General features: G+C 51.2%; 1 long non-coding RNA gene across 1 annotated transcript in view; it reads left to right on the forward strand.

Annotated features, from left to right (window-relative positions):
- Positions 1–10,206, forward strand: part of LOC135218338 (uncharacterized) — a 106,487-nt gene that overhangs the window by 93,465 nt on the left and 2,816 nt on the right. The gene's annotated exons all lie outside the window — the stretch shown is intronic.

A 10,206-nucleotide genomic window follows, 5' to 3' on the forward strand; every position in this document is an offset into this window, starting at 1 on the left:
CGTATATTTTGGTTGGAAATGTGTAGATGAAAATCGTAAGTAAGTGCTCGTTGCCGAGCGAATGCGCTCGGCACGGAAACTTATTCTGTATGGAAGTGGAATCGCAAGTACAGTATTCTTTTTCATTTTCATATATTTATTTGATTGTAGCAATACTCATTTTGGATCAGTTTCCGAGCTTACCATTGGAAATTGATCTTTTCCCCTTTTTATTTGAATGAAGGGAAAGAAATCGCAAGTGCAGTTCTTTTCATTTTATATTTTATTGAGATTGCATTGTTTACTGGGATCAATGTTTCCGCTATTTACCGGGAATTGATCCTTCCCCTTTTTATTTGTATGAAGTGAATCGCAAGCGCAGTATTCTTTTTCATTTTCATATAATATTGATTGCATCAATTCATTATGGATCAAGGTTTCCATAAACCTTGATCCATAAAGGTAAGGAATGGATCCTTTTACCCTTGCGCTCGGTACCCGAGGGCGCAAATGCGCTCGATCCGAGCCCTTATTCATTGTGAAGTGAATCGTAATGCAAGATTCTTTTCATTTTATTCTTTTATTATTGATTGCATCAATATTTATTTGGTTCAAGTTCCGCTCAGTCAGGGAATTGATCCTTATGCCCTTGCATTCGGGCCGATGGCACGATTGCTCTCGGGCTCTTATATTATTGTTGGGTACATGGGTGCTGTGCGGGGGTGGGGGTGGAACGAGAAACCCCCCCCGCTCAGCTCCCACAGATGGCCCTTCCCCTTGGGGGGGGGGAGGTTACCGGCGTCTTCTCCTCGCACGATCCGTCGAGCGCGGGGGAGGGCGCGTCGGTGCCCGATGTACAATTGTAGTTCGGGGTCTTCCACTCGTTCGGAGAGGGCTCACCCCCCCGCGCGAGGACTTCCCCCCCACTAATCGCTACTACTGTTATTTCCGCAGGTGCTACTGCCACGAGGGTGGACCTTGGTGAGGTATGGGCGTCCTTCGATTTGCAGGGCGTGCTAGTGTCCAGGGGCTGCGGTTCTATGTCTGGGCCTACTGCGGTCACCCATGGAGTGGTGACCACGCTCCACCGGTGACGACGTTCCCTCCTCACCTGGTGTAATCACCTCACGTGGTAACAGTCTTGCCTACAGCCGCTGTGAAGTGCCGTTCGCCGTACCGAGAGGGGGGCGTGCCGCCGCCGCTCGTGGTTGCCGCGCTGCAGCGACCACACTTCCGCTGCCCTAGAGCTCGCCCCTGGACCTGCCGCCGGTACCAGGATGATGCTGGCTGCTGCTCCACTTCCTGTGTTCCCGGTGCTGCCTGCCGTACCTGCCGATTCTGGGCTGACTGTCCATGCAGTTGCTGCGCTGGCTGTCCCTGCCGTTGCTGCGCTGGCTGTCCCTGCCGTTGCTGCGCTGGCGGTCCTACGATGCTGTGCTGGCTGTGCCTGCTGTTCCTGAGATGCCCATACCTGCTGATGTCGTCCCTGTTCGTGTGGTACTACCCCAGACTTTGGTCTGTCTGTACAGGTGCGTCCGGGCCTGTAGCTTCGGCTACAGCAGCCCCGGCTCCGCCCTGGATAGCAGATCTTACGTCTGTCCTGAGGAAGCTGACGAAGAAGAGGAGGAAGGTGTCGTCGTCGTCGTCTTCATCTTCTTCATCGTCGTCGGCTGCCGCCTCTTCCCCTTCGACTTCTAAGGCTTCACAGCCGAGGAAGAAGAAGGTTGCCTCCTTCCTCCTAAGAAGTCTCCCTCGGGAGCTTCTCGGGACCCGTCTCACCTCAGTGGGACGGGAGGGTTCCTTCCGCTGGTCCTCCTGCTCCTTCGGGAGCGGGGCCCGTCTCTTCTTCCGCAAGGAAGAAGACTACGGGGACCAGAGGGGTACCGGCTAACACCGGTACTTCCTCGCCTGGTGTCAGTGGTTCTGCCACTGCATCAGGGTCCGTCTCGGCCTCTCGTTCGCGGGATGGTACCGAGTGTACGGTCGCCTACCAGCGACCGTGCAGCCAGGAAACCAGACCTCTGAGGTCCGCTCAGCGTCAGGTTCACGGCACGGGGCGGAAGACTGGTGACAGCCGCTCACGCGACTCTCACCAGACCAGCTATCACTCTCGCGGCGAACAGCTGGCTACCCGGGGACGTGACGGTCCACGACCGGCCACGGGCTGAGGCTGGGAAGAGGTCCTCCCGTTCGCGCCGGTGCCAGCCACGGCTGGAACAGCGACGTGACGTGCCGTGAGGACAAGACCGGTCTCACTGTGACAGTGGAGCCTGCAGGTCGCCTGACCGTCGCTCTCACAGAAGAGCGATCGGGTATGGCAACCAGCACCAGCTCTTCTGACACTCGAGATCGGGGGCGCTGTGCTCAGTCCAGCCGTTCTCCACAGCGAGACGGTTCGACCAGGCCTGCAGCTCGATCGCCACCACGGGTTGACGATCGCCTGCAGCCCTCCAAGCCTGCTGGTTCTGCCAGCGAGCAACGAGGGGAGAACGTCAGGTCTGCCTCTCCCGTACCTTCAACCTCCTCGGGTTACACGGGAGGAGCGAGGTATTGAGGAGTGATCGTGAGGGGTGCGCCCCTCATGATCCCACCACGACGCCCTACGTGCCAGGCACGGTTCTTGGACCGGCCAGGACGTATGCGCAAGTGGATGGGGAAGACCGAGAGGGCTGTCGCTGTTCCCCTTCTTAGGAGGAAGGTTCTCGGAATATGCTCTTGTTCGAAGGGGCTTAACGGTCCCACTCTGCAAGATGCTGTGACTTCCGAGATCCAGAGGAACTTTGCCGAGGTTATGGCGCTGATTCGTCAGCACAACGACCTCGGGGAAGGATCGCCGCTCCCACCAGCAGAGCCAGTCTCGGCTCGAGTCGTTTTGGGGCCCGAGAGGGAACCCAAATCGACGGTGGGTCTGCCGCGATCGGAGCTTGCCGACTGTGTTGAACCAGGTAGTCTCTCGTCTCCGGACAAGAAGGCTCTCTCAGTTCTGGCCGGTCGAACAAGCTACTTCACTCCTCTACTGCGACAGAGGCGTTTCTACGTGTCTTCGGACACCGTATTTGAATACCCCTTCGGTCCTCCTGAGAGGTTTCGACCTCGACGAGGACTGGAATGAGTCGGAGGACGGTATCGGCTCTCTCCTGTCAGGTGTCGATCAGCCCCACCCAGACGACGTTCACAGTGGCGGCAGATCCTTACCTACAGTATGAGTTCGTAAACCCTCCTCGGGGAAAACGTTTTCTCCTGACGATACGTTTTCCCAGGCTCTGAGAGGCCATCGCCGTAAGGCGATGGCTGCTCCTTTTCTTCTCCAACTGCTAGTTCCGCTGGGAAGGCGAGCCAGTATCCATCCTCCCCCACCCCATTCCCTCTCTCCTTACGGCTACGAGGGAAAGGGGAGGGATCCTACAGAGATTTCTCTGTAAGATCCCACGTTAGGGGCTGCGCTACCGGGGGGACCTTCGGGTCCTACCTGACGTAGCCCGGTCGTTGAGGAGGGATCCTGCCCCTTTCTCGATTTTCTACGGGAATCGAGAGGACCCACCAGCCGATATCGTTTGACGAATTCGGTGGGGGTTTCGCAGAGTGCTTAGAATTCTACGGAATTTTCTAGCGCACTCAGAGTGTTCGAGTTTTTCATACATTCAACTTACCTGTCAGATATATACCATAGCTATAGACTCGTCGTTCCGACAGAATTTCAAATTTCGCGGCACTCGCTACAGGTAGGTCAGGTGATCTACCGCCCTGCTCTGGGGTGGCAGGACTAGGAACTATTCCCGTTTTCTAATCAGATTCTCTCTGTCGCGGCTGTATCAACATTGTTGTTACTTCCTCCTGACTAGAATTCGTTTTTCGCAAAGCTTTTGATCATCTCTCGCTGATATTTGGTGACTACTTGGATCGTTGTTTGGCATTCGCTATCGTGGACTGTTTTTTGGACTTGGTTTTTGGAATTTGTGAATATGTCTGATTCTAGTGTTAGTTTCAGAGTGTGTGTGAATGAGGGCTGTAAGGTGAGGATTCCGAAAGCTTCGGTAGATCCTCACACTAGTTGTAGGGGGTGTAGAATGGTTGAATGTTCGATTGAGAATACGTGTAACGAGTGTGAGAAACTGAGTGCACAAGAGTGGAAGAATCTAACTTCTTACTTGAAGAAGTTAGAGAAAGATAGAGAGAGGAAGGCGGCTTATAGAACCCGCAAAATGTCTGCCTCTTCATGATTTACTATCTAGCTCTGTAGCTTCTTCCTATGATAATCATGACCATTCTGTTTCAGCCGTTCACAAATTGCTAATTCTCTAGTTCTGCTTCGGAAAATAGCAGAACTTAGAGCTTCCCTTCAGAAAATGCAGGAAAAAGTCGCAGCATTGGAAGGTAAGGAAAGTGAATGTTGGTAGTGATATTAGTGTCCCCCAGTGTAGTGGAGGTAGGGGGGGGCGTCTGGTCGTCTCTGCGACGCTCCCAGGCCTAGACCTCTTCCAAGCTCCCTGGCCCGGAGGAGAAGGAAAGTCGAAAGCCGTACGGGGGTTGTGGAGAATCCCCAACGATCAGGCGTCCCTTCGGCAGAATCGATCGTATCGACTGCCAAGGACCGCTATAGGAAAAGCGTCCTTCGAGAGTGCTTTGTCGTCTAGTTCGCCTTCTCCGAGAAGAGGATGGAAGGAGTCGAATCTTTCCCGTCCGCTGAAGAGGAGTATGAAAGAGCATGAGCTCAATTCGAGTCCCGAGCGCTTCTCAGAAGGAGGAGCGCCTTCGGGAATAAAGAAGGCGAGAATACATTCAGACTCTGGGTCTGGAAGGGATCCTAGAGCGCCTTCCAGATCTCCCTCTCCTAATTCGGAAGATTCCTCAACCAAGAAAATTTTGAAGAATATGCAAGAACAATTAGCCTTGTTAGTAGGAACTCGTTATAAGGAGCCTACTCGTAAGAAGGATGATAGGCTTCCTATTAAAAGATCTAAATACCTATCTCCTGCCAGGCGCGACGCATCCTTCAGGGGAGTTGTCGCACAGGCGGCCATCTCTGGGGGGGGCGGTGCGCTAGACAGGAGAGAGGTAAGAAAGGAAGCTACTCCTGTCAAGAGTAGGGCGTCAACCAGAAGCCAGGCTCCGAGTAGGCGCAACGAGCCAGTACAACAGTCAAGATCTTCAATCAAGCGCCAAGAGTTAGCTGAAGAGGAAGATCCTGTTAGGAGTAGAGCACTTGTGAGACGGAAAGCGCCTACCGGAATCAATACTCCTACTAAACAGACGCATGCTAAGGATCAGGAGTATTCGGAACGACGTGCTCCTACCAGACACCAGGAGTTGTCGGGCCTAGATACTCCTCCCAGGCGCCAGGAGTATTCTGAACTAAATACTCCTCCCAGGCGCCAGGAGTATTCCGAAGTTTATACTCCTCCCAGGCGCCAGGAGTATTCCGAAGCTTATACTCCTCCCAGGCGCCAGGAGTATTCGGAACTTAATACTCCTACCACACGCCAGGAGTATTCTAAACAAAATGCGCCTACTAAAAGCCAGGAGTATTCGAGGCGCTCTGCGCCTGCCAAGCGCCAGGAGTATTCCAGGCGCGTTACTCCTCCCAGGCGCCAGGAGTATTCCGAAGCTTATACTCCTCCCAGGCGCCAGGAGTATTCGGAACTTAATACTCCTACCACGCGCCAGGAGTATTCTGAACAAAATGCGCCTACTAAAAGCCAGGAGTATTCGAGGCGCTCTGCGCCTGCCAGGCGCCAGGAGTATTCGGAACTTAATACTCCTACCACGCGCCAGGAGTATTCTGAACAAAATGCGCCTACTGAAAGCCAGGAGTATTCGAGGCGCTCTGCGCCTGCCAGGCGCCAGGAGTATTCCAAGCACGTTACTCCTCCCAGGCGAGATACTCCTGCTGTACACCAGGCGCATTCCTCGTATGAAGAGCCTGACACTCGTAAGAGAGTAAGAGAAGAGTCAGTAGAAAGAAGAGAGCCTTCTCCTTCCGAGCCTATCAACCCAGAAGATGCCTCGGAGGATGAAATGAAGGAAGGATCTTCTAATTATAAAGTTCTTTCGTCCCTTCTGTTGGAGGAATATGGAGACTCTTTGACGCCAGCTGCTCCCCCTTCTCCACGCTCGCAGTTTTCGAGCACGAAAACACTCAAGTCTTCCTCTTTCCTTAAAATGAAGCCTGCTATTTCTATGAGGAGAGCTCTACAATCTCTTGACTCCTGGTTCAAGAAGAAGAAGGAGTTAGGAAGGACGGTCTTTTGTATGCCTCCCGCTAAACTTACAGGGAGGAGAGGAATTTGGTACGAAACGGGAGAGGATATGGGATTATCTCTGTCCGTTTCAGCTGAATCAGACTTCTCGAGTTTGGTGGATTCGTCGAGAAGGCACGCCTTGAATGCAGCGAAGGTTACATGGGGGCTTTCGGAAACGGACCACCTCATCAAGGGACTTTTTCACACTTTAGAAGTTTTTAACTTCTTAGATTGGTCCCTTGGGGTTCTGGCCAAGAAATCTCAAGAAAATGAACAACTCGACCCAGAAACCCTGAATTGCATCCTCGCCTGCATTGATAAGGCTGTTCAGGATGGATCGGCTGAGGTATGCTCCCTATATGGTGCAGGAGTTTTAAAGAAAAGGGCGGTGCACAGTGCTTTCCTCACGAAGGCCGTTCTCTCATTCGCAGAGAGCCGCCTTATTGTTTGCGCCTCTCTCTGAACACCTTTTTCTTTTTCCCTCGCAGTTGGTGAAGGACATCGCGCATTCTCTGACGGAAAAGGCACCCAGGATCTCCTTAGACAATCCTCAAGGAAGAATAGGCCTGTGGCTAGATGAGGAAAAGAAAGTGGCTCGCCCAGCTCAGAAACAGCCCTTTCGAGGAGGTCTTCCAACTAGACCGATCGCCAGAAGGAAGTCAACCGATAAGAGGGGCAGGTCTTCCTTCCGTTCCTTTAAGAAAGGGAAGTGAAAATTCTGTCCTCAGAGACACCCGTAGGAGCCAGGCTACATTATTTTGCGAAAGCCTGGGAAGACATAGGAGCCAACACTTGGACGATGTCGATTATCAAGAAGGGGTATCGCATCCCATTCAAGGACATTCCTCCCTTGACAACATCTCCGAGGGAATTGTCCGCCAGATACAGGGACCCTATTCTGAGGGATACTCTTCGTCAGATGGTGGAACCAGATGTGGGACAAAAGAGCAATAGAACTTGTGCTGGATTGCAACTCCCCTGGGGTTTTACAATCGCTGTTTCTTGTAACAAAAGCCTCGGGGGGATGGAGACCGGTACTGGACGTAAGCGCGCTGACAAATCGTCGAACAACAGAAGTTCAGCATGGAAACGTGCCTCAGTCCTTGCAGCACTGCGGCAAGGGGATTGGATGGTGTCCCTAGACCTTCAGGACGCATACTTCCACATCCCGATCCACCATTCGTCGAGGAAGTACCTTCGATTTATGTTCGAAGGAAGAAATTATCAGTTCAGGGCCCTGTGTTTCGGCCTGTCCACGGCTCCTCAAGTCTTCACAGACGTGTGAAAATGTAGCAAGGCACTTACATTTGAAGGGATAAATGTCTCCTGTACCTGGACGACTGGCTCATCAGAGCCAGGTCTCAAAAGCAGTGTTTGGAGGACCTGCGAACAACACTGGAATTGACAAAGTCTTTGGGATTGATCGTGAACCTCGAGAAGTCTCAGATGATCCCCAGCCAGAACGTGGTTTATCTGGGGATTCAGATGGATTCTCGGGGTTTTCGAGTTTTTCCATCTCAAGAGAGAATAAAGAAAGGCTGTGCCACAGTATCGAACTTTCTAGGGAAAGAGCGCACTTCAGCGAGGGAATGGCTGAGCCTTCTGGGAACCCTTTCCTCGCTCGAACAGTTCTTTCTCCTAGGAAGATTACATCTTCGACCGCTTCAGTTCTTCCTAAGAAGAAGTTGGAGTTGGAAGACAGGTCAGCTCTCGGACACGTTTCCAATCTCGGAAGAAATAAAACATCATTTGAAGTGGTGGTTGGTTCCATTAAAGGAAAACAAAGGAGTGTCCCTGCAAGTACGGAACCCAAGCCTGACATTGTTTTCAGACGCCTCGGAGGCGGGCTGGGGTGCAAACATTGGGACCCAGAGAAGTGTCAGGCACCTGGTCGGCAGAACAGGTGTCATGGCACATAAATTGCAAAGAGCTCTTAGCAATTCACCTGGCGCTAAAGAGCTTCGAACACTTAGTCAGAGGCAAAGTCGTGCAGATAAATTCAGACAATACGACAGCTCTGGCTTATGTCAAGAAGCAAGGAGGGACGCACTCTTTTGCTCTGTACGAGCTGGCACGGGATCTACTGATTTGGGCGAACCAAAGGAAGGTAATTCTTCTAACAAGGTTTGTTCAAGGGAGAGGAATGTGAGAGCGACAGATTGAGCAGGAGATTCCAGGTCCTTCCCACAGAGTGGACACTCCACTCAGAAGTCTGTCAGAGCCTTTGGCTCCTTTGGGGGAAGCCTCAAATAGATCTTTTCGCCACATTCCTCTCCAAACGGATAGATACATTTTTGTGCCCTGGTGGAGGATCCCCGGGCTTATGCAACAGACGCCTTTTTACTGGACTGGTCAGGAATAGACGTTTACGCTTTTCCCCCGTTCAAGATACTGGGGGAAGTAGTCAGAAAATTCGTGGCATCCGAAGGAACCAAGATGACTCTGATCGCTCCGTATTGCCAGCTCAAATTTGGTTCACAGAGGTGATGGAATGGACAGTGGACTTCCCCCAGATCTCTTCCAAACAGAATAGATCTGCTCAAACAACCCCACTTCGAGAGGTACCATCAAAATCTACCCGCTCTTGCTCTGACTGCCTTTCGACTATCGAAAAACTTGTCAGAGCGAGAGGGTTTTCTCGCCAGGCAGCAAACGCAATTGCTAGAGCCCGCAGATCATCTACTAGGCGAGTGTACCAATCGAAGAAGTGGGAAGTTTTCAGAAACTGGTGTAGGTCGAAGAGCTGTCCTCTTCCAGTACCATCTGTGACCGAAATTGCAGATTCCTTCTGTTTCTTAGACAAAAGTCGCATCTCTCAGTACCAACTATTAGGGGGTTAGGGGTACAGGAGTATGCTCTCAGCAGTCTTTAGAAACAGAGGATTAGATCTAACGAATGATAAGGATTTGCACGACCTCATTCGTTCATTCGAAACATCTAAATCACTTGAACCTAAGGTTCCAAGCTGGAACTTAGATGTGGTTCTTAAATGTCTTTCATCAGATGAATTCGAACCACTTCACACTGCTTCGTTCCGTATATCACTAGAAGTGTTTGTTCTGATCTCTCTTGCAACGGCAAAAAGAATCAGTGAGTTGCACGCCCTTGAATCAAGAGTTGGCTTCAAAGGAGACTCCGCAATTTGTTCATTTCAGTCCCTTTTCTGGCCAAAAATGAAAACCCTTCGAATCCCTGGCCCAGGAGCTTCGAAGTGAAAGGACTTTCTAGTTTGGTGGGCAGAGAGGCAGAAAGATCCCTTTGCCCAGTCAGAGCTCTAAAATTCTATCTGGACAGGAAGAAGCAGTTGGGGGGTTCGCAGAAAGGTCTTTGGGGCTCAGTGAAAGACCCCAAGAGAGCAATGTCCAAGAACGCATTAGCCTTCTTTGTTAGAAGTGTTATCACAGAAGCTCATAAGAAGTGTCCAGATGATTCTTTTAATCTTCTAAGAGTGCAGCCCACGAAGTTAGAGCAATCGCAACCTCGGTGGGCGTTCAAAGAAATATGTCACTAAAGAACATTTTGGACACAACTTATTGGAGATGCAACTCTGTGTTTGCATCCCATTATTTAAAAGACGTGCGAGTTACGTATGATAAATGTTTTTCGTTAGGTCCGTTTGTGTCAGCACAGACGGTTCTGGGTAAAGGAGAAAGCACCAATCCTTAAATTATGTACGTAACCCTCTTGTCGGATGTGTTCTCGGGTTTTCGGTGTATGGGAGTGTCAGTAGTCGCACAGGCGGCCTTCACTTCTCTTCATTTGAAAATCGAGTGACATCTGACTATTAGAGGGGTACAAAAATTTTGTTATTTTTGTATGTATGAGTTTGCGAGTTTGTGGTTGTTTGCAAAGAGTTTGGGGATAACTCTAGGCAATCTTAGAACTAACACGGGTTAGGATCGGGTGATCGGGATTGGTTGTGTGCTCCTTAAATTAGCGCGTGTTGTCATATAAGCGGATGTGCTCCCATTGACAAACGCCAGTTAGG

This window comes from Macrobrachium nipponense, chromosome 9, assembly GCF_015104395.2.
Source record: "Macrobrachium nipponense isolate FS-2020 chromosome 9, ASM1510439v2, whole genome shotgun sequence".
Lineage (NCBI taxonomy): Eukaryota > Metazoa > Arthropoda > Malacostraca > Decapoda > Palaemonidae > Macrobrachium > Macrobrachium nipponense.